Source organism: Phycodurus eques, chromosome 13 (assembly GCF_024500275.1).
Source record: "Phycodurus eques isolate BA_2022a chromosome 13, UOR_Pequ_1.1, whole genome shotgun sequence".
Classification (NCBI taxonomy): Eukaryota; Metazoa; Chordata; class Actinopteri; order Syngnathiformes; family Syngnathidae; genus Phycodurus; species Phycodurus eques.
The window spans coordinates 5,664,845-5,685,003 of record NC_084537.1 but is presented as its reverse complement, the minus strand read 5'-3'; the positions used below and the strand labels follow the sequence as shown (position 1 = coordinate 5,685,003).

The 20,159-nt window shown below is 42.7% G+C and overlaps 1 protein-coding gene across 3 annotated transcripts in view; it reads right to left on the bottom strand.

The window, feature by feature from the left end:
- The window catches only part of LOC133411656 (uncharacterized), a 181,242-nt gene that overhangs the window by 149,472 nt on the left and 11,611 nt on the right, over positions 1-20,159 (bottom strand). For 2 of the 3 annotated variants that reach the window (XM_061694256.1, XM_061694260.1), the window contains exon 2: positions 6,422-6,467. The exons of the other annotated variant lie outside the window; for it this stretch is intronic. The gene's annotated coding sequence lies outside the window, so the exon portion shown is untranslated. The remainder of the gene's footprint in view (positions 1-6,421; positions 6,468-20,159) is intronic. 3 annotated transcript variants of the gene reach the window in all.

Here is a 20,159-nt window from a genome sequence, read left to right as displayed (position 1 = left end):
TGCCGTTGTCTTTTTAAATGCTAGTTTTGTAAGAACTTTGACATTTCTGCTGTTCACGTTCCCCAAGTGTCATTCTTGTGCAAGTGGCATCATTTGGAGCCCGAATCTGCACAAAGAGTACATGTTTGTGGTCCAAGTCCTACCCGACTCAATAATGATTGATTACGTTAGAGCAACTCTCTTTTGGAGTTTGAATTAGACAGTAGCTGAAACGGAAAATTGGCATTTCAACCCCTCTACACAGTCTTACTCCACCTCCCTACGGACAACGGCTGCTTTAGTCAAAGCTAATGACAGGCCAAACAAGACAGTAATAGACAATAGGAGGCTTATGTTGAGTACCAGTCAAAAGTTGGGATGCAGCTTTTCTTTAAAAACACAAGAACATGCTTCCTAATATTTTAGTGGTAATGTACAGTAGCAACTCTAAAGGGAAAAGCCCCTGAAGTGAGGTCATACAATTAAAAATATTATGATTTTCAAGAAAATTACTCTTCTAAAGTTGCACATAACTTTTAATTTCGAACCACAGCCGTGCGTGATTACGCGAGACCTTGATGTACCACACCAAATCTCCATTTAATGACAAAACAAGTGCATGCTGGACTTTCTATTTTTTCTTTGACTCTTTGTGGCTTTTCGATGGACGCCTTAACAAAGGTTGTGAAGAGAAGAAGAACGTGACAAGAAGAAGAACAGAACAAAAACTACAAAAAGATCCAGAACAAGAAAAAGAAGAACAAGAAGATACACCGCAACGTCACTTGTTACGATGCCTTCGTCATTCATTAACAAGTCAAGTCCGGAGTTTCGTCATCCTGAACTCCGCCTGTTTTGTCTTTGTGTGTGTGCATTTTGAATTCCAGGTTTGGATAGAGGCATGTTGGATTGTATTGCGTTGCAACCTAGAGGGTCCACACTCCATAGAATTTTAACATATCAAGGAAAACAACTAATTATACAGACTATTCACACTAATGGGAATTTCAGTCAGGGCTATATTGGGTTGTATTTAAAAATATCTCCTGAAACATATACAGTATTGCAAGATTGGTGTTATAGACAGTTTTAAGACAGGTCTTTTGAATAAATTGATTGTTTTTTCACCAAGCGAGTTACTGTAAATGTCAGTATGGTGGAGATACGAAGAGTGTCCAGAGTCATTGTGACAAAATAGCTATAGCGTACCAGGAATGTCAGAATATGCCTCATTTGGGCATAATACCTCCAAAGACGGTGTGAGAAATACTTGTAACACTGCATAAAGGTGGCTATGTGAGGATATTGTTGAAGTTTTGAGATAAGGGATGAATGTAAAAATGTTTCCTCTCCATGATTCTCTTTCTTCAACAACAATCGCTCTCATATCTCTAAAAACTCATTTAAACACTTTCACACCACTCAAACATGATTATTTATTCATCCCCGCTCAATAAAGTGTTTTAATTGTCCGTACGTCTCACTGGCGCTGCGTCACACCGCTTCCTTAAAAGCACTCTCAAGGCCTTTCACACGTTCCACTTCACGTCTCCCTTTAACCCCCTTCACCCCCCGCCCCGTTTTCTATTTTCCATTCTCCTCTGTCATCATCGCTCAGCCTTGCCGTCACTCACAGCCCCAATGTCCACGCCACCCCCAACCCCAACTCTCCCACCCACCTTCAGATCCCAATACAGCCTGCCAGTGGCCTCTATCATTCAATTAAGGCAGCAGGGTGTAGCTGTTCTTGGTACCACTAATAATGAAGCCCCCCACGGCTAGCGTGCGCCAGACTGCCACAGTCATCCTCATAGATAGTAGATACCATTCCTCATCTTCCTCTTCCCCAGCAATCACTAGCCTTATTACAATCATCTGAGCCCGCACGCGCGCACACACACCAATGACTGTCTGTAGAGAGACTGTGACAAGTAAGGGGGTGGATAGATGGATGGATGAATGGATGGAGAGCCTGCAGAAGAGAGAGTGAGAAGAATGGAATTAGAAGAAAGTGGAGGGGAGTGACAGAAGATTTGTGTCTGTGTTTGTGTGTGTGTATGAGTGGGAATGTGTTTAGTAGGTTGGTTGGTGACTGGGTAATAAAGAGAGACAAAGCTGGGGGGGGGGGGGGGGGGGGGTTGGTGATGAGATTAAAATGCGAGAGTGTTATATGCACACTCACACACACACACACACACACACCCACACACTGCGTTCGTGGGTAGATGTGAGTGTGTATCCAAGAATTCTGGAGTGGCGGGCAGGCGAGACGGGGGGAGATGTTCGAGTGTGTACCAGCAGAAGTGAAGCCCCTCGAGGACCTTGTTGCGTTCTGAATCCAGGATGTACATCGGCATGTATGTAATTGGTGGAAACTATCTCGGTTTGCGGTTGAGCAGCATCGGAGGTTCAGTAGTCTTCTTAATCTCTGTCTCTCCTACTTTGTTCATCTTTATCTCACCAAACCGACATACTTCCCTCAAAATTGACCCTCTATCCTTCTGTGCTCGCAATTTCTTGCCCTGTTCATTGCTGTATGTATACCAAACCTACTAGTGTGTGAAAGATTTCCTCTGTGCATGAGTGATTTGTGGGCCAGAAATGAGTAGAGTATCCATAGGACCTCATAACTCTGTTCAGGGTCCAGGGGCAGACTACGAATGACCACTAACAGCGTGCACCATAATGACGAAACTAAACATTTATGTCATACAACATTGATATTGATACATTGATGTGATACTCCATTTAATAATTTAATAGTATCATAAAGTAGTAAACAAAATACCAAAATATGAATGTGCTAATACGAGGAGCCACTGGCTGATTGACGGAGAATGAAGTCGATTGCAAACTTATCCACGGTGGCGCAGCCCGCCAGATCCGAGAGTGCCTGGGCTGGTCTACGAAATTAACAACACTCGTCTAACCCACCCCCTGGTCCACAGTTGAGCTGCCCGCTGTGCCGGATTTACACTGGTCACAAAAACAGGGCCCATAGAGTGAAGGCTGAGGCTGAAGAATCCAAAAAAATTCACTTTTTTATTTCTCCAAAAATATTGTATTCGTAAGTCCATGATATATATAGCAACACCTTCCTGTGTGAGCAATGGGCCTGTCTTATTTGTCGATGCTTACAAGAATTCTGTCCTGCCAAAGAAAAAACAAACGCGCACAAAATACATTTTGAAGATATATTTCACACTTCTCTGAAGATTTTGTTATTTTGGAGCAATGAAATGGAATTGGAAATATAGAGACTTGTGAATACAATATTTTATTTTGGATGTCACTCATGATGAATAGCAATGAACTCAAGCAAAGTCTTTTCTGGCCTTTGACCCAAAAAACGAATTCTCTGTTCTGCATAACTTGCCACTACCGAACCTCACCAGACCTCAGTGGAGAGATGTGCACAGGTTAATTCCCACACTAAACTGTACTCTGGTCCTTCAACATTCAATTACCTTTGGTTAATACACTCACTCAACCTTCTCTGTCACTGATGGAGAGAAATGATTTTCCTCTTAATTCTATTTGCACATCTACAACGAGAAGTAGGAATAAAATGTTCAACATATTTTTTGCCGCCCTGATGCACTCTGCACTTTGGATTCATGCTGACTCGTGTCAAGCGTATTGATGGAGTGGGAGGACAAGTCAATATGAGACGCCCCCCAAGAAGCTGTGCTGTACACATGTGTCAAATGTATGTGCCTGTTGGCCATTTGAATGGGGTGCTGTTGAGGGCACAAACAATTGTCTTAAAATGAATGTGCTCTCTTAGCGAGTACAAGTATAAAGTATTATATCTCTTCTCATTGGAATACAAGCTAGCACACAATCATATATTCTTCTATCAACGGTGCATTTATGTTATGTCATGCCCGGTAAAGTGATAGGTCCTCGTCCAACCTGGAACGAGACCGAAGCTACAAAGGTACACTGGGAAATATATCCCAGAAATAAAGCGCCAATATAGAAGCAATTCAAGCAAGTTTCATTTATTGTGAAACTTTTACTCACTGTTTATGGCGCAACTGCTGGGACGTCAAAAAAATCAGCCGGCAAGTCGGAAGTAATTCCCGTCTGGTAAGGAAACCATGAACTGTCTGTTGGCTTACTGAATGACCGATACTGTGAATGCTGACATCTAATCTGAATGACCCATACCCAATATCCCCGTGCTTACATTTACTCGACTGCCTGGTAAAATTTTAACGTGCGCATGCCCAAAATGTAGGTAAATGACAATGATATTGTATGATATCCATTGACAAATTATATGGATATCTGATTATGACAAATTTAACCACCATGCAACACTTTCCAGGCACTTGCTCTTGGTTGAAACCATTTTAGCTCATAGAGATTACACATACTTGTAAACTCACTCTTCAGTGGGCCGGTGACTTTGTATTACTCCATTGGCCACCGTCAGACATAATTTTGCATGATGAGGTTTTTATTATAAGATTTTTATGCACATCTGACTGACTGACTGACTTTTGGCCAGCTAGCACGGGATCCATTGGGCTAAATGCCCTATTCATAATAGTACTATAATTGACGAGCGACCAGTCCAGGGTGTAGTTGGCCTTTCGAAAGGCACCCCGGCTGTGATCCTGAAAAGGATGACTAGTACAGAAAATGAATGGATGGGGGCAAATGATTCAAGCCGCATCCAAATCTGAGGATATACAATTACCAAAAAAAATTTTTTCTCTGTTTACATTACTCTGTACTGCACCACATTGAAGAAGAAGAAATCTGAATGGGGTCCCTTCAATCATGTCGTTTAAATACAGCCCTCGGTCTACTTGATACAACTGCAGACACTTCAGATTCATTGCTGCCTTCCCACTTGACTTGGACTGATTTTTCTTTTTCTAAGAAGTTCTATTCAGATTGAAAACGTGTGCGACTTATTGAGGCCCAGTGAAGCTTTATAGAGTCACAGTGCATCAGAACAGCAGTTCCATTAATTGGAAACATGTCTTTTATTCGGGGCATGATTAAAAACTGGTGATCTGTATTTTTGTGATAAAGACTCGGGGAGATGGAGAGATATGAACAGTGCGCCCAAAGAGGAAGGAGAAGAGAGAGGAGCCCTGGAGGACCTGCATGATGGGTCATAATCCAGTGCCTACGGGTGACCAGTGGAAGGTGGAGCTAAAATGAGGCTAAAAATCTAACGTTTCCCTCTGTGAGCCTGGGAGGGACTGCAAAATAAAGGAGGGCTTCACCAGCATTCTACTTGAAGGAAGAGAAGACAGAGTGTCCTCATGGTAAAAGGAGCCCGCAAATGTACTGCAACACTATTTCCAACTAGAGAAGAACAAATGTTTTGACAAAATATCACCCCATAAAACAGCAGTGAGGATACAAAAAAGAACGTTCTCTGCTGCCCTGAGACATCTTTGACTGCTTCCCCAGTGGACTGACATGAATATTTATACTGTTCACACTTAAACTGACCTCAGATCTGCTATTTTACCCTGCAACTGTGAGGTGCGTCTATACTGTATCATTTTTATGTGTCAACTGCATCTGAGTTGGGCGGCACGGTGGACGACTGGTTAGGACGTCTGCCTCACAGTTGTGAGGACCCGGGTTCTAATCTGGCCCCGCCTGAGTGGAGTTTGCATGTTCTCCACGTGCCTGGATGGGTTTTCTCCGGCTGGCGACCGATTCAGGGTGAACCCCAACTTCCTGCCCGAAGATAGCTGGGATAGGCTGCAGCACGCCCAAGACCCTAGTGAGGATAAGTGGTACAGAAAGTGGATGGATGGATGCATCTGAGTTTTTTGCGCCACTGTTCATCATTAAGATTGTCATCTTATACAGCAAACCTGGACCAGCTCCAATGTGTGTGATTGTGGTTTTATATGCCTGATTCCCAGGTTTGATCCAGTGTCAGGCCCTGGAGTGTGTGGGAAAAGACTTGGCTCACTGCTCTGGCTCCATTCAGTTTCTCTTTGTTGCCCTTTTCCCATGCTGCTTATTGTCCCTAAAGGTAAGCTGTAGCCCTGGATAATTATCCACGTATATACAGCACAGCTCATAGTTCCGTTGAGGCCGGGTCCGATGCATACAGGCAGCCAGTCCCACGTTTCTCTGAGGCAAGGAAGCGACAGAGCAAGACTAAAGGTCTCAGAGGGCTCAGCAAGAGATGAACTGATGCCAGGTGGTGTGCGTAGATCACAGTTAACCACCGAGTGAGAAAAGTCAGAGTTCATTTCATGCCCTCCCTGCAGCTTCAGCACTGCCGAATCAGCTGCACACCTCTGCGGACATTATGAAACGAAGAATGACTTCCGCTACTCTCTTCAGAAACAGATTGCTGAGTTGAAGAGGCACACATAACATTAGCCTGAACGCACAGTTGCCAGAATCACGTTTGAGCGTTTTCAGAAAAAAAGAAAAACACAAGTCCAATTACCTCAACCCAACCTTTGTCGATGACCATGACCTGGATTGCCGATATTCTACAAAGACAGAAAGAAAAAACACAGTTGATATTGTGACAGTCAGGTAAAAATGACTTGGGCAATTATACTATTAGGCTAATGATAATTAATGGAGTCAGAAGCAATTCTGATTGTAAAATAAGGCTAAAACAAAGGAATCAGCAAGAGAGGGAACTGTGACAGAGGAACTGGATTGAATAAAGTGATGTATTTAAATGGCAAATCTCTGCGACGTACGTATATTTGCTACTGCCTTGTCCTTGAAAATGGGGCAAGATATCTTCACGGATTGCACTCAAAGGGCCGAAAGTCGACCTCTCAATCAATAAAAGTGCCACACACATTCAATAAAAGTGCACACTGTGTATATATCCAATGGCACTAACACCTTTATGGCCAGGATGAAACAAGAAAAGCTTTTGTTTGGGGCAGATGGTTATTTCTCCTTCAGCATGGTCCTAAAAGAAATATGTGGTCGGAATTCTTAGGCGCACTTAAAGCTCACAGAGATTTCAATGTAATGGTCCCGCATTTTAAAGGATGCCAACACAGAGCAATTGTTCTTAAATGAACAGAAACCAATTTAGCAATTTCTCCTCACACACACCACATATTTGAATAACGCCTCAAGCACTCTTTGAGTTACAAGTTTCTTTAGGCAGCGGATGCTTGAAAGTAATTTGACGTAAAGGTCATGTTTAAGAGCTGTTTGTTACTTCCACCAGCAACATCAAATCAACACGTAACCCGTATTAGCATTTATTTGAAAGGGACATCACAAGACAACTGCATAATGTAATGAAATGTGTATTTCTTAAGCTTCTTTTCGGCATCTTGATTATGATAATAATACTTTTAATCGACAACGCAAGCAGTTTAACAATAAGTTTAATATTGTGCTTGTAAATGAAAAAAAAAAAAATCAATCAATCTGTATCTATTTAAACTTGACCAGTTGTTTTCACTTGAGTTGAAAGCAGCTGTAGGACTGAACTATGCATTGAAGCGCTGGGATTCCACAAGCCCATGTTTGGGCTATAATACAGTTATATTTTGAATCATAATCGACTTGTAATTGAAGTGTATATTTTCATGTATTTTAAAGTCCACGCTAAGTGAAAATCAACACATCTAAATTGGACACGCCGCAAAAAAAAAAAGAGTGTTGTTAACAACTGAGCCAAATTTGACTGATTAAAACAAAATGACCAATTTTATAATATGAGGCTAAATCATTACAAAATTGTGAAAAATCAGGCAATTGGCTTCGCTCTCAGACGCTTGAATGGGTTGAATGTGCAGAAACCACACCCTGCTCCATTGTCAATCAAATACCACGACTACGACCTGAAAAATTGATGCTACGTTGTTTCTTACGCCTCCACATTCCTACACGTTTAAGCACCAGAAATATATTGGCAGCGGCCACTATACACGACTACGTATTTGAAGCGGCACAACATTACACGCTTTACGGGAGTGACGAACTGTACCGACCAATCACATGCAAGTTCAGCCACCCCTTTCATCCAATCAAACCAGCATCTCCGGCGGTATTCACTGCGCACAGACCAGACAGAGACGAGGAGAACCGTAGGAGGGGAGAGAGAAAGAGATTCCGCGTGGAAGGTGCGTTAAAGCCGTAGAAAGATCCCAGTACGACCGACAAAGGAAGAGAACATTTGGAACAAATGGCGCTTAAAATGGAAAGGCCATTCATTTTTGTTTGTACTTCTCAGAGGGAAGTTCCCAATGGGAGCACTTATTAAAAGTGCACGTCATTATGAAACAAATCATAAAGGTTTTGCACAATCAGAAATGAAAATATTGAAAATTGTTATTTCGAAATGCAGCTCTACTTTTATTTAGTAAATGAGAGAACATTACACAGTTGTTCTCAGAAGTTTGATTCCCCTGGGCAGAGTTTGAAACGTGTCATTCTTTTAAGAAAACATGAAGGTTCAGGCGAAACATATTTCATTTAATTTTTAATCGGATTCAAATTCAACTAAGAGGCATTTCAAAAAAGCACAATCATTTAACAAAGCACAACAGTAAAGAAAATAACGAGATGGTAATACTTTGGGGGGGGGGGGGGGGGGGGGCAACTGTCCCAGGACCCTGGTTAGCACATTTGCCTCACAGGTCTGAGGTCTTGGGTACCATACTCAAATAGTGTGTAATACAAAATAATCATGAAAATAAAATATAATAATAATCATGATAAATGTCTTCAGTTCCAAGTGATTTTTGTTCAAGGAATAAGGATGTCGCTGAAATAAAGGAGACAACTTTCCTTTTTTATGCAAATGTGGATCATGTGGGTGTACACATCATACCCGCAATGTAGAAAATGGTTGAGACATTATGGTTTGAACTAATAACCCGTGTTCAAAACCTGCATTATTAAAACCGCTCCGCTTGCTTTTCTTTACATCTTAACATCGACAATCAGTTTGCACACATCTGTCCTTCCGTTGCATTTGAATTTGGAAAGTTTCACGAAAACTAAAAAAGTCTATGAAGGAGGAGAGAAGAGGGGAAGCTGAGGAAAGAGGGTGAATGCTGCATTAGTCAAATGTTTCTTTGCTTTCTTCTAAGAAGTTGAAAGCATGTGTAATGGGAAATGCAAACACATTGTGAATTTGACAAGCATTTGCAATGAATGTTTGAAATGGAGAAAACGTGACTGAGCAGAAAGAAACACTCAAGGTAATTCATCAGGCTACGTTTATAGAAGAGGATAATTACAAGACATTTGTTAAGGCAGCACTTCTACCGAGCAAAAGCTTCAGTTGAAGCATTGTGAGGAAAGTCAGTCCTGTGGTCATGAGAAGCCACAGAACACCCTAAAACCAACACGCACGCACAGCAAAAGAAGCATCCATCTAGCGTCTCAGACACGGTCCCACACACTCACTCACACATGGCCACAAGCGACGGGTTCTGTAGCGCATGAGCACACACAAACGATATATCTCGCGAAGGTAAAACAAAAATCCGCAGACCTGACAAGACAAGTCAAAAGGGATCTAACGCCTTGAGGCAGAGGAAGAGTGGATGAAGCGAGGGGGCAGAGGATGACAGTTGAAGGGAGGAGGAACATTTTGTGGAGATAGAGAGAGTGACAGGAAGAGATGAAAAGGCAACGGAAGGGTGGAAAGTATCGAGGGCGGGTGGAGGATGTGGAAAAACAGTGTGGGAGGACGCAGAGATTGCGAGACTACGGGTGAGTGAAGAAATGCTAAAGAATGGACAAGTGTGGGAGGAGTGGGAACTGGGATAAAGGACAAGTGTTAAAGCGCAGAAGCAGAGGAGATGGATGCATTTGGGAGGTCTTAAGTGGTCGGGTTGGGAGGAGAAGGAGATCCTCTGCATGCGCCCCAGATAAGAGCAAAAGAGACAAGGTGATAAAGCGTCAAGCGAGAGCACGCAACCAGAGTGATGGAGAGGACGCTTGTATGCATTTCGATGTTCGTCTTGCATGTGCGAATGGCCTGAGTGGGCCTAAAACATGTAGCGGAATGGGTGAATGATGGTGAGTGGGGCTGAGGGAAAAAATGGACAAAGTGAGTTGGGGAGATGGTGGCGCTGATTCATTGATGCTATCGAGGCACGGGGAGATGTGTGTGACACAATCTCAAATTGGAAATCGCTGTTTCAATCTCGCCTCGCTCGCCGCACGGCAACCCGCTCCGCTGATATCAAGCGGCCTAATTCTATTAAAAGTATCCCATGAGTGAGAAGATATGTATGAGGGGAGGGGGGGCGATGGTAGGAAAAAGAGGGCCAGGGCCACCGAGCGGCATAACAGATGTGAACGACAACAGTGAGCCTGGGGTCCCAGAAGAAACTTTGGTTTGTCTCTGACAATATCTTTTTACTCTATCACCTCTCTATCTCAACAAATCGCTCCCGTTCATATACTGTATCTAACTACCCATCTGTCTGTTTATCGCTTCATCCGTCTGCCAGCCCTTAACCCCCCCCCCCTCCCCTCTGCAGTTAACTCTTCTCATTTCTCTTTTATTGTACCTCCCGTTTCACCTCTCAATTCTATTTTATTATTTCCATTCTTCAAATCCATTAACTCTATTTGCTTTTTGAGTGCCACATTAGTCTCACAGTTGGCTGCGCTTTTACTCCGCACCTCCTTCTCCTCGACCAACAGCAGTGCTGGGATCAGTTCTGCAGGTTTGATTAAGTCAGGACTAAATGGCCAACTAATCAGCAAGTGGCTCCATCTGAATTTTACAAAGGCCATTTCTAACTGCCATTTGTTGTCCCTCTTACAAAGTAACATAATGCCATTCACTCACAAGTTTAAAAAATTATAATAATAATAAAGTGTTTGTTGTTTCACAGGAGTGAACTTCTTTTTCGGTGGTGAGATGAGTGAGGTGAATGAATCTACAATGTCTCTCACCTTCGCATTACACCTTCATCATGCATTCATTATTATTTGTTTTAATATTAACAGTGGTTCACTTCTACAATGAAATGGCCATAAGGCATGTTGTAATGCTATATAAAACCTTCCTTGTACAGAATTAAAAAATGCAGTTTGACACTGCAACTGATTACTTATGCTTCTCCTGGTGCTTGACTAACATTCTGGACCTGGCTTTTGTAAAATTTTTGGTTTCACTGTATTTGTTAATTATATTTTTTTATGAGGAAGGTTGAGACCCTTGAACTGCCAATAACATATGTTGCATTTTTATATGCAAAATTGGACTATTGATTTTTTTATGAAGAAAACAGCACTTTGGCGAGAGTAGCATTTTACTTCAGCAAGCTCGGTTCTCATTTTATGCAGTTGCAGAGTCAAAGTAAATACAACAATTTTAAGAACAGAAACAAGAAGAATGTCTCATAGAGCACAATATGAATAAGGGGTCGGCTCGTGATTTAAAAAAATGAATAAATAAATGCATAAACACTATGACTCCAGAAGCCAGGCAATAACGTGTCAGCCTAATTAATTAATCAAACAGTCATTAGTTCCTATCTGCTGTCCTATGAACTGGCCACTCTCTCTCTCTTTAGAGAAAGAGAAAACAGACCATGCAGGGAGTGAATGCTCATTCAGCTGTGAAAGAGACCACTGTGTGTGTGTGTGTGTGTGTGTGTGTATGTGTGTGTGCGTGTGCGTGTGTGTGTGTGTCTGTGTCGTCGCACTGCCAGCCTGCCTCTGTGCTGAACTATTGAGGCTAGCATGCATGTGCGGATGCGTGCTTGCACCCATTACGCTTAGTAGTTCCCTGCTGATGATGGCCTGTCATACCAATAAACTCCCTCTGAAAGCCTGAGGGAGGGGGGTGTCTGGGTAATGTAGATGGCACCGAGGCAAGGTCAAGTTGGGGTGGAGAGGGGGGCGGGGGTGAGGAGAGGGCAGACAAGATAGGACAGGATGGAAGAATTAGGTGCACAGCGGGGGCGGGGGTCGAAGCTGAGCGGTCAAATACTTGGATTAGCGAAGAGAGAGATGAAGAGATTGAGAAGAAACCGCTTGTGTAATCTTGGCCTCTAAAAATGAGTCGGCTACTTCTGTGGTCACATGAGGAGATTATATCCAAGGGATAGTTATATGGTGCCGCTACTAATAAGAAAGAATCAGGACTGGGGGTTTAGGACAATAGCTCTCTCTAAAATAGTACGATAAATAATACTTAATCCCTGTGAAAGAACTCTTAATTTGGTCGGAGGAGAACGGATTGTACACAAGAAATAAATTCGCAGAAATGCACAGATAAAAACCGCATTGTTTGTCTCAATGTTTCCCTTTCGCTGTCCTTGAGTTGCAACCTCGACTGCTAAACTGAGTACACGACAAAGTACACAGACAGCGTCAATGATGTATGCAAATTGAATTGAAATGAGGAAAATGGGCCACAGATCCCGGAATAGCAGAACAAACGCGACGGAATAATGAATTTAAATTGGTTAAGGTGCAGTGCGTGTAAAGTGCCCCGCATTATTTAGAAAACAGCCATTCGACACCAGGTTATGAACAATGATGGTCGTTTAAGCAGAGCTCTCCCAAAACAACCAACAGATAGACAAACGAGCTCCAGGGGCTTAGGTGCACACATAGTTTTGCAAATAAAAAATATCCTCACGCTTTTACAGCACACATATATTACATTGCTTCTTGCATTGCATTTTTCTGTGGAAATTTGTCTCGAATCTAGCCTGTTCGCACATGAATATAATAGCATTTCACATAAATATGGACTGCTGTATATACAAACTGATGTTTTGGAAATATTCTCTCTTTTAATGGAATAAAAGATTACCCTACTTCACTCACTAATTTGAAATGATGGTTAAATAAGGCAGCGTGAAGTGTTGCAGTGTGTGTTTTCAGTGCAGCAGGTCTACTGTGTTATTTCATTTCACTAATGATTGACAATAAACAGCGTAATTAGCTCTCAGCTGCAAGAAGAATAAAGATTCTAACAATGGTTATTTTTCGACCAATTTAAATAGGACTACGTAGGCAGAAGCTAATTGTCCTTATCAGATCAGATCAGAGTGAAAATAAACTTCTTCATGAGTGTTTTGGTATTAAGATTCGTTATTTCTATGAAGAATGTGTTTTACGAAACGAAAGAAACCAAAAATCCGCCAATGAATGGGAAAATAGCGGCGTTTGCATGCCGAGTCGTCAATAGTTTTGTTTTTATACATACTAGAAGAGGTTTGAATAAAACACTTTGAATGTGTACGGACCCTTTTAAGCAGATGCTTGTACTTTAGAATTTCCCCACAAAACGGGATTTTTTTTCATAATTCACTGTGGCATTTTGGGCTTTGCAAAGAAAGAAAAACAAGGGAGAAAAACAAGCATTAATTATATGAAATAGATGTGCCATAAATGTGTACTTAAATGACAGTTCTTGCTGATACCGATACTCGATTACATCATTACGTCTTGCAATTGCGATGAAAATGTTGTTGTCAAATATTGTTCAAAAACGCAAACCTTTCTTGAACATGGAATAAGTTTCACTCAAATATAACACTTCTTAGAGAAACACCTTGTCATCCATGTTTACCTTAAAGCACAGGTGTCAGAAACCGAGGCACAGGGGGCCACATCCGGCTCATCACATCATTTTATGTGGCCCGCGAAACCAAATCATTTACGTCCTGCTCAAATCCCTGCCAAAATTTCACATCCTCATATGTAATAAATAACAACATTCAGATATGCAAGACTTTTTTTTTGTGAACCAAACACTTTCTCTGATTTCAAAACGTATCCATCAATTTGCTGTGTACATGTAATACTGTGAGGCAGTGAAAAATGGATATGATTTCCGAAACATGACGGACCTTGTGAGATAAACCGTACCAACAATGTGGCCTGCGACAAAAATGAGTTTGACACCCTTGCCGTACACTATCTCCACACGGCCGACACGGTTCCTCAGTGTCATAGAGTCTGAGGAATATTACAAGGACATGTACCAGTACGTGTACGGGTATCAGCACAAGTACAGAAGTACAGTATCGGCACCAATACCAAGAGCTAGTATACCATCCCTAGCGCAAATGATAGCGTTTGTTTTCACGGAACCACAGCTGACAAGTGTCAACGCAGTCTTAAAAACACGAGTAAACTTTAAGCATTACACACGGCCTCGCCGTCTTTTTGATCAATGGTTGAGAGCGGACAATTGGCATTTTGTCATGGATTGGATCTATCTGCTCTTCTCCACACCTGTGCACCCCCCCCACCCCATACCCCCCTCCCCCCCCCGTACCCCCCACCCCCCACCCCCGTCGCTTAAAGAAGAAAAGATTCATCAATATCCCGGATCGATGGCCTCAACGATTTAGCCTCAGCGCTCCTCCACCCTTAACACGCTGTCGTTCACCATCGGCTGCGCCGACACATCCTATTTAACAGAAGACTTACTGGCTTCTGACTATGTGTGGAAAAGTAAAGCGCTCCCTCAAAAGAAATGCCGGTTATATGGAGATGCTTAGCACGGGAATCTGAGCCCTCAGTCGGTAAGGAGGCAGAAGGAGGAGGCGGCTCTGTGGAGAAGCGTCGCTGTGAAAAAATAAAATAAAAACACCCACTCACAGAGGATGCAAGCAGGAAATCATCAACACAGCAGTTGGTTAAGGGTCTCTCTTGTTGTAAGTAATAAAAGATGATGGTGTGACACCAGACAGAGCTGATAAATGTGACTTCTGGCTCCTGCAACAGATAGTTCAATTTTGTTTGACACGGACCGCCTTTCCTTCACTGGCAGCACAATGAATGGAGGCTTGGCATTTGAAAGGAAGCAGTGGGATTTGCTTGCGGATTAATCCTTTCATTAGGGAAAGAGAGGAGTTAATTGCGGTAGCAGCTGCATCTCTCATGTTTACACGGGTGACAGTTTTACACCATGTCTTGAAAGAGACAAAAAGCAATTATCAAAAAATGCAGGGCAATCTTGCCGTGATGAATTGAAGTCAAATTAGCCTTTCTTCTTCAGAACAGATTTGCCATCAACAGCTGTGTTGACTGGCAGCGTGTGGTCTTTTCCGGGTGAATCGTCACACAACAAAGATAAAACACTTAACGTGCACTGAAGAGTTTCTAGTGAGAGCGATCAAAGGTGAGCCGCAGTCGTGATTTCAAACTCTTCATGAGACTGAGGAGAAACCGCAGGGGAGCGGGTGATGCAGGTTATGTTGCGATAAACTGTCAAATAACAAACAACTCCAACAGAAATGGGAGCTTGCCAGAACACTGCCAGATAACTCAACATTTTGCAATGTATATTTTTCAGTTCAGTTTGGGAATGGAAATGGCAATTAGTAAACAGTAGACCTCAGCCAACCTTTACTTCGATTTTATGTTGTTGTTTTTTTTTATGTTTTATATCAGGGGTCTTTAACAATTCCAAGGCCAAGGACATTTCCAAGGCCATGGAAAGCTGCCAAGGCCATGGAAAGCTTCCAAGACCATGGAAAGACAATTGCAAGGCCATGGAAAGCTGCAGCGGAGACCCCCTACTTAAGTAGATTGTATATAATTGTTTTTTTATATTAAACTGGCCCTGCAATAGAATACCTTTTTATTGTCACTATACACAAGTACAATGATATTGAGGTGAGATGCTGAGTATACTGTAAATGTACCTGCAATCAATACTCAAATATTCAAATAATACACAAGTTCAAAAATGTATTTTTAACAATATAAGAACAGGTGATCATTCGTGTTTATATTTGTTTAAAGAGATTTCAATTCGTGGCTGAGCGAAGAAGGGCGGTGGTGTGGGAGGCGGGGTTGTTGGTGCTGAGCGAAGCCGGCGTTGTGACGCGTGTCATTAGTAGGTGGGAGGAGGGCTAGTGTGTGTTTTGATGTTAATTCACTTTGTAGATAATCTAATTTATTGTCCAGTGAGTGAACGCTGGAAAAGCAATCGGACCCCGCTTGCTCCTCTGTCGGCTCGAGCCGCTAAGCGAGTCCTCTGCTTCGTAGGCCGCTGGGTCTTGCTGCGAGTGCCGTAGTTACTAAGTCACTGGATGGTGGTAATTTCGGCACGCGCTGGCGATCATAAACTAAGTAACTGTGGATATTAACTATTGTATGGTATAGTATAGTGTTGTAGTGTTGTTGTCATAATATCCGTGACTGTCAGGACAAAATACAACAGTGGCGAGTGGCAACCAACACGCCACTGAATACGGTTCTTGTTATTGGTCCATTTTTTATTATTTTATTTTTTTCCTCCAAATTCCTCCATGTGTATCTTCATCTAGATTCACATTAAAATGTAATAGGTTCGTCCTCATGCATGGCAATCTGTCGAATAGTCCGTTTGCTAACTAACACATACAATCGGCGACCAGAATGACGTGCACCAATGACAAACAATTCTAATTTGGATCAGGACCAAATAGGAAACCATAGAAGTCTACTTCATCAGCACAAAACAATAAAGAATACATATTCTCCTTCTGTGGCGGTAACGAGAATGGCACTGAGTAGAGTGCTAACCTCAAAGTGAACAATCAAAATACTGTATATCAATCCATCTTTTATACCACTTATCCTCACTAGGGTCGTGGGTGAGCTGGAGCCTATCCCGGCTGGGCAAAAGGTGAGGTTACGCCCTGTACTGGTCACCAGCCAATTGCGGGGCACATATACTGTGTATAGACAAACAACCATTCACACTCACATTCAAGAAAGTCCTCCTCACCAGTAGTTGGCGCTACACTGCAGCGGTTTGACACATGGTGAATCACCATGTGCTTCAGAAAGAAAGAAAGGTCTTTGTTCACAATTATCTGTCATTGTCCATCCATTTTCAATCCTGTTCGGGGTCACGGCTGACTGCGGGCGATAGGCGGACTCCACTCTGGACTGGTCGGCAGAAAGTCGCAGGCCACATATAGACATGGACAATTAAATATTCACACTCACACTCACATTCACACTGTCACTGAACTGAACCCACACTCCCTGCACCCAAGTCCGGCGAAAGTACCACTACACCATCACTGACCTATCTATCTGTTGATTGAAATTTTATGTATCAAAAGTACTATTCGTATTGCGGTGGGAAAAAAAGTATTGAACATCCCTAGAATTAAGTAATATCTAAGAAGGAGAATTGTAGATTTACATGCAATTGTTTTGGAGCTATTTCAAAACAACTGCAAAGAGTCGTTCGAGTAACAATACATAATCACCACTTTGCCGAGATTTGGAAGCCGACACTCTTAGACGAAAGGAACAAATGAGGATGTTTGGGAACAACCCCAAAAATGATATACTTTCCCACGGTGAGTGTATTTCTACTTCTGGTTGCAGCTGTATGTATATGGTATGGTTTCTTATCCCATTCAGAGATATTTTTCTATGCCTGATGATTATGTGCCTAAGGCAGAACAAGACTCAACAATCAAATTCCTGGCCTATATCCTGATTCGCACTACAATTTGAAATTCTGCCAAATTGGAAACATTGAACTTTTGAGAGGCTTGGTTACTGGAAGCTGAAAGAAGTAACGGGGAGGGATATGTGGTGGACACAGAAGGCACCAGTCGAGAGAAGACGAAGATACGTACGCTAACACTCGCTGTTAGAGCTGATCAATTTCCCATCCCCTCAATAATAGATGTGACGAACACTGAGGGCTGTTATCTGTCAGGCTTGACTGACCGAAACACAATCCCGAGTGGGAGAAGACGCACACCCAGGCACACACATACACACAAACACACACGCCAGCAAGCTTGCGCGCAATCACAAAATATTAGATTTCAACACATTCCACTTGCTTGTTTCATTACTTCTAAGCTAACCTCGGAGAGCATGGCAGCACTAGAAAAACAGAATTAAATACAAGATCTTGCAGGCTGACTCCCACAATGTCATCTCCGCGGTCACACACTGATGCACTCTCATTCATTGAGTAAACTTGATCCATTTCAAATGCAATGAACAGAACGTGGGACATCTTTCTCTCTCGCCCTTGTGGCTTGTGCTTGTATTCTCTCAGCCTCCATCTTTCAAATAAAGAAGAGTCTCTCTCTCTCTCTCTCTCTCACACACACACACATACACACACCCACACCTTTCTAAGCATTAAATGGTGCATGTATTAACACGCTCAGTACCATCAGGTTGCAAAATAGCTAGCGGGAGCATGGAGCGACAGCGGGAGGTGAGCATGTGTGAGAAGTGCCAGTGAGTCAGAGCACAATGTGAGCAGGCTCTTGCTCAGCCCATTTCTGTCAGGACCCCCTTGTGTTGTTTTACCCAGATGTGTCACACACCACAACACTCGCCTGCGCGTCATATATTTCCTTCATCGGCAGCTGCTCTCCTGCAAATGCGCAAGGATTATTAGTCGTCACCTAAAGATCAGAGGAGTATCTGTTCATGCAGACTTTTGTCTTTGTGCCATACTGCGTGTCACCACTCAATATCTGTATGGGCCTATTCAAAGAGAGACAGACGAATGGAGAACAGTGGGATTTGTTCATGTTGATGGTGTTGGGACAACAACTGAAAATGTGTCAGCCCTACGAAATCAAACGCAATAAAGAATTCCAAGAAGTGTTGACACATACGTCGAATCCTATATTAGGCTGCACCACTTGAGTGTTGAAAAATCTGAGATGCTTTGAACGGATGTCAACCTCGAAAGTGTTTGAATATTGAAAACCACGAAATTCACGAGCCACTTTGTAAGAGTCAGCATTGTCGTCATCACAGCCTGTGTGCAATTGAACAGAAGGCGATGGCTTCACGATGAAGCATCTCATGGTGACACCTCAGCCGCCAAATGCGCAAAAGCATGAATTTCTGTATATCATTCACGAGAGAGGTGTCAAGCAGCTCTTCAACTGAAATTACTTGTTCATTAGCAGGGGTACCCAAACATTTTTGCCCCAAGATCTACTTTTCAAGCAGCCAACCTCCCACGATCTACCTTTTATTTGGGGGGAGGGGGGGGCTGGCGGCCGTGACCATGCCTCTGGTTTGAGAGCGCAGAGCGCTACCAGTGAACTAAAATTCTGGGCCACCGACACAGCTCAGCACCAATGTATGTTGTCACCGCATGAGGCAATCTTGCACAACACAACATAATTAACAATGTCCATTTTTTTGTCATTACCTGAGTTTACTCCGATGACTTGCACTGAAGTGAATCAGCCAGGGATGCGTAGTCAGTGTCGTATTTTCCATGCACAGTCCTAAAATGCCATTCCACATTTACCGTTCTTTGGTAATGCGATGGCAGACTGGCAGATGAGGCATACGCATTTCGAAAATGTCATCGTGAAACCGGAGTGCCCGGAGAAAACCCACACAGGCACGGGGGTAGACATGCAAACTCCACACAGGCGGGGCCGGGGATTGAACCCAGGTCCTCAGAACTGTGAGGCAGACACGCTAACCAGTCGCCCACCGTGCCACCTTCATTTGGTATTGTTTTATCCAATTAAGGCACTTGATATGAATGTCTGGGTGCAGTTTTGGCCTCATGCACACCCACACGTTTCAAGGTGAAGTGTAGCTTTGAGGTAAACATAATCTCTCTGACGTAACAGTCTAATATAGAGACAATTAGGCTCACACTAGCTAATCGGGTGATGGATTCTCTGATCTGAAACATTGACCATCATTATTCAACCTAATGCCAAGTCGTTGAACAAGTCAGACAGGAGTGTTTCATCAGAGGTCTGGTTTCATGCCAGCTACAACCAGGAATGACGAACACGTTGGCTCATTGAGTGAAACAGCAGAATATCCACAGGGATTTCCCATTACAATTTCTCTGAAGGCTTCGACAGTGGTCTAAGTAACGTTTTCTGTGTACAACATCCTGTTGATTTCTTTCCCGCATTTGAAAAAAATCGACTTGGGACATTAAACCAAAATGCATTTTTGAAAACTTCCATGAAGGCGTCAGAGTTCAAACCCTGCCTCCAGTAGTCATTAATTTTCATGTTTGCGTGTCAATATTTCGCTCTAAGTCTCTGGCAGCCTGCCCAGGATGTTACACACTTTTTGCCCACTACCCTCTGCTGGTGCACATGCATACGCCATTCAACAGGACTGAGAAATGCAAAATGCACCCCAAAATTGCGGTGATTTGTAAATTGGTATTTTGTTAAATTTAAATACTTACCACAAGGAAAGGATAGATATTGATAAATACAAAGGATGGGCAAAATAGT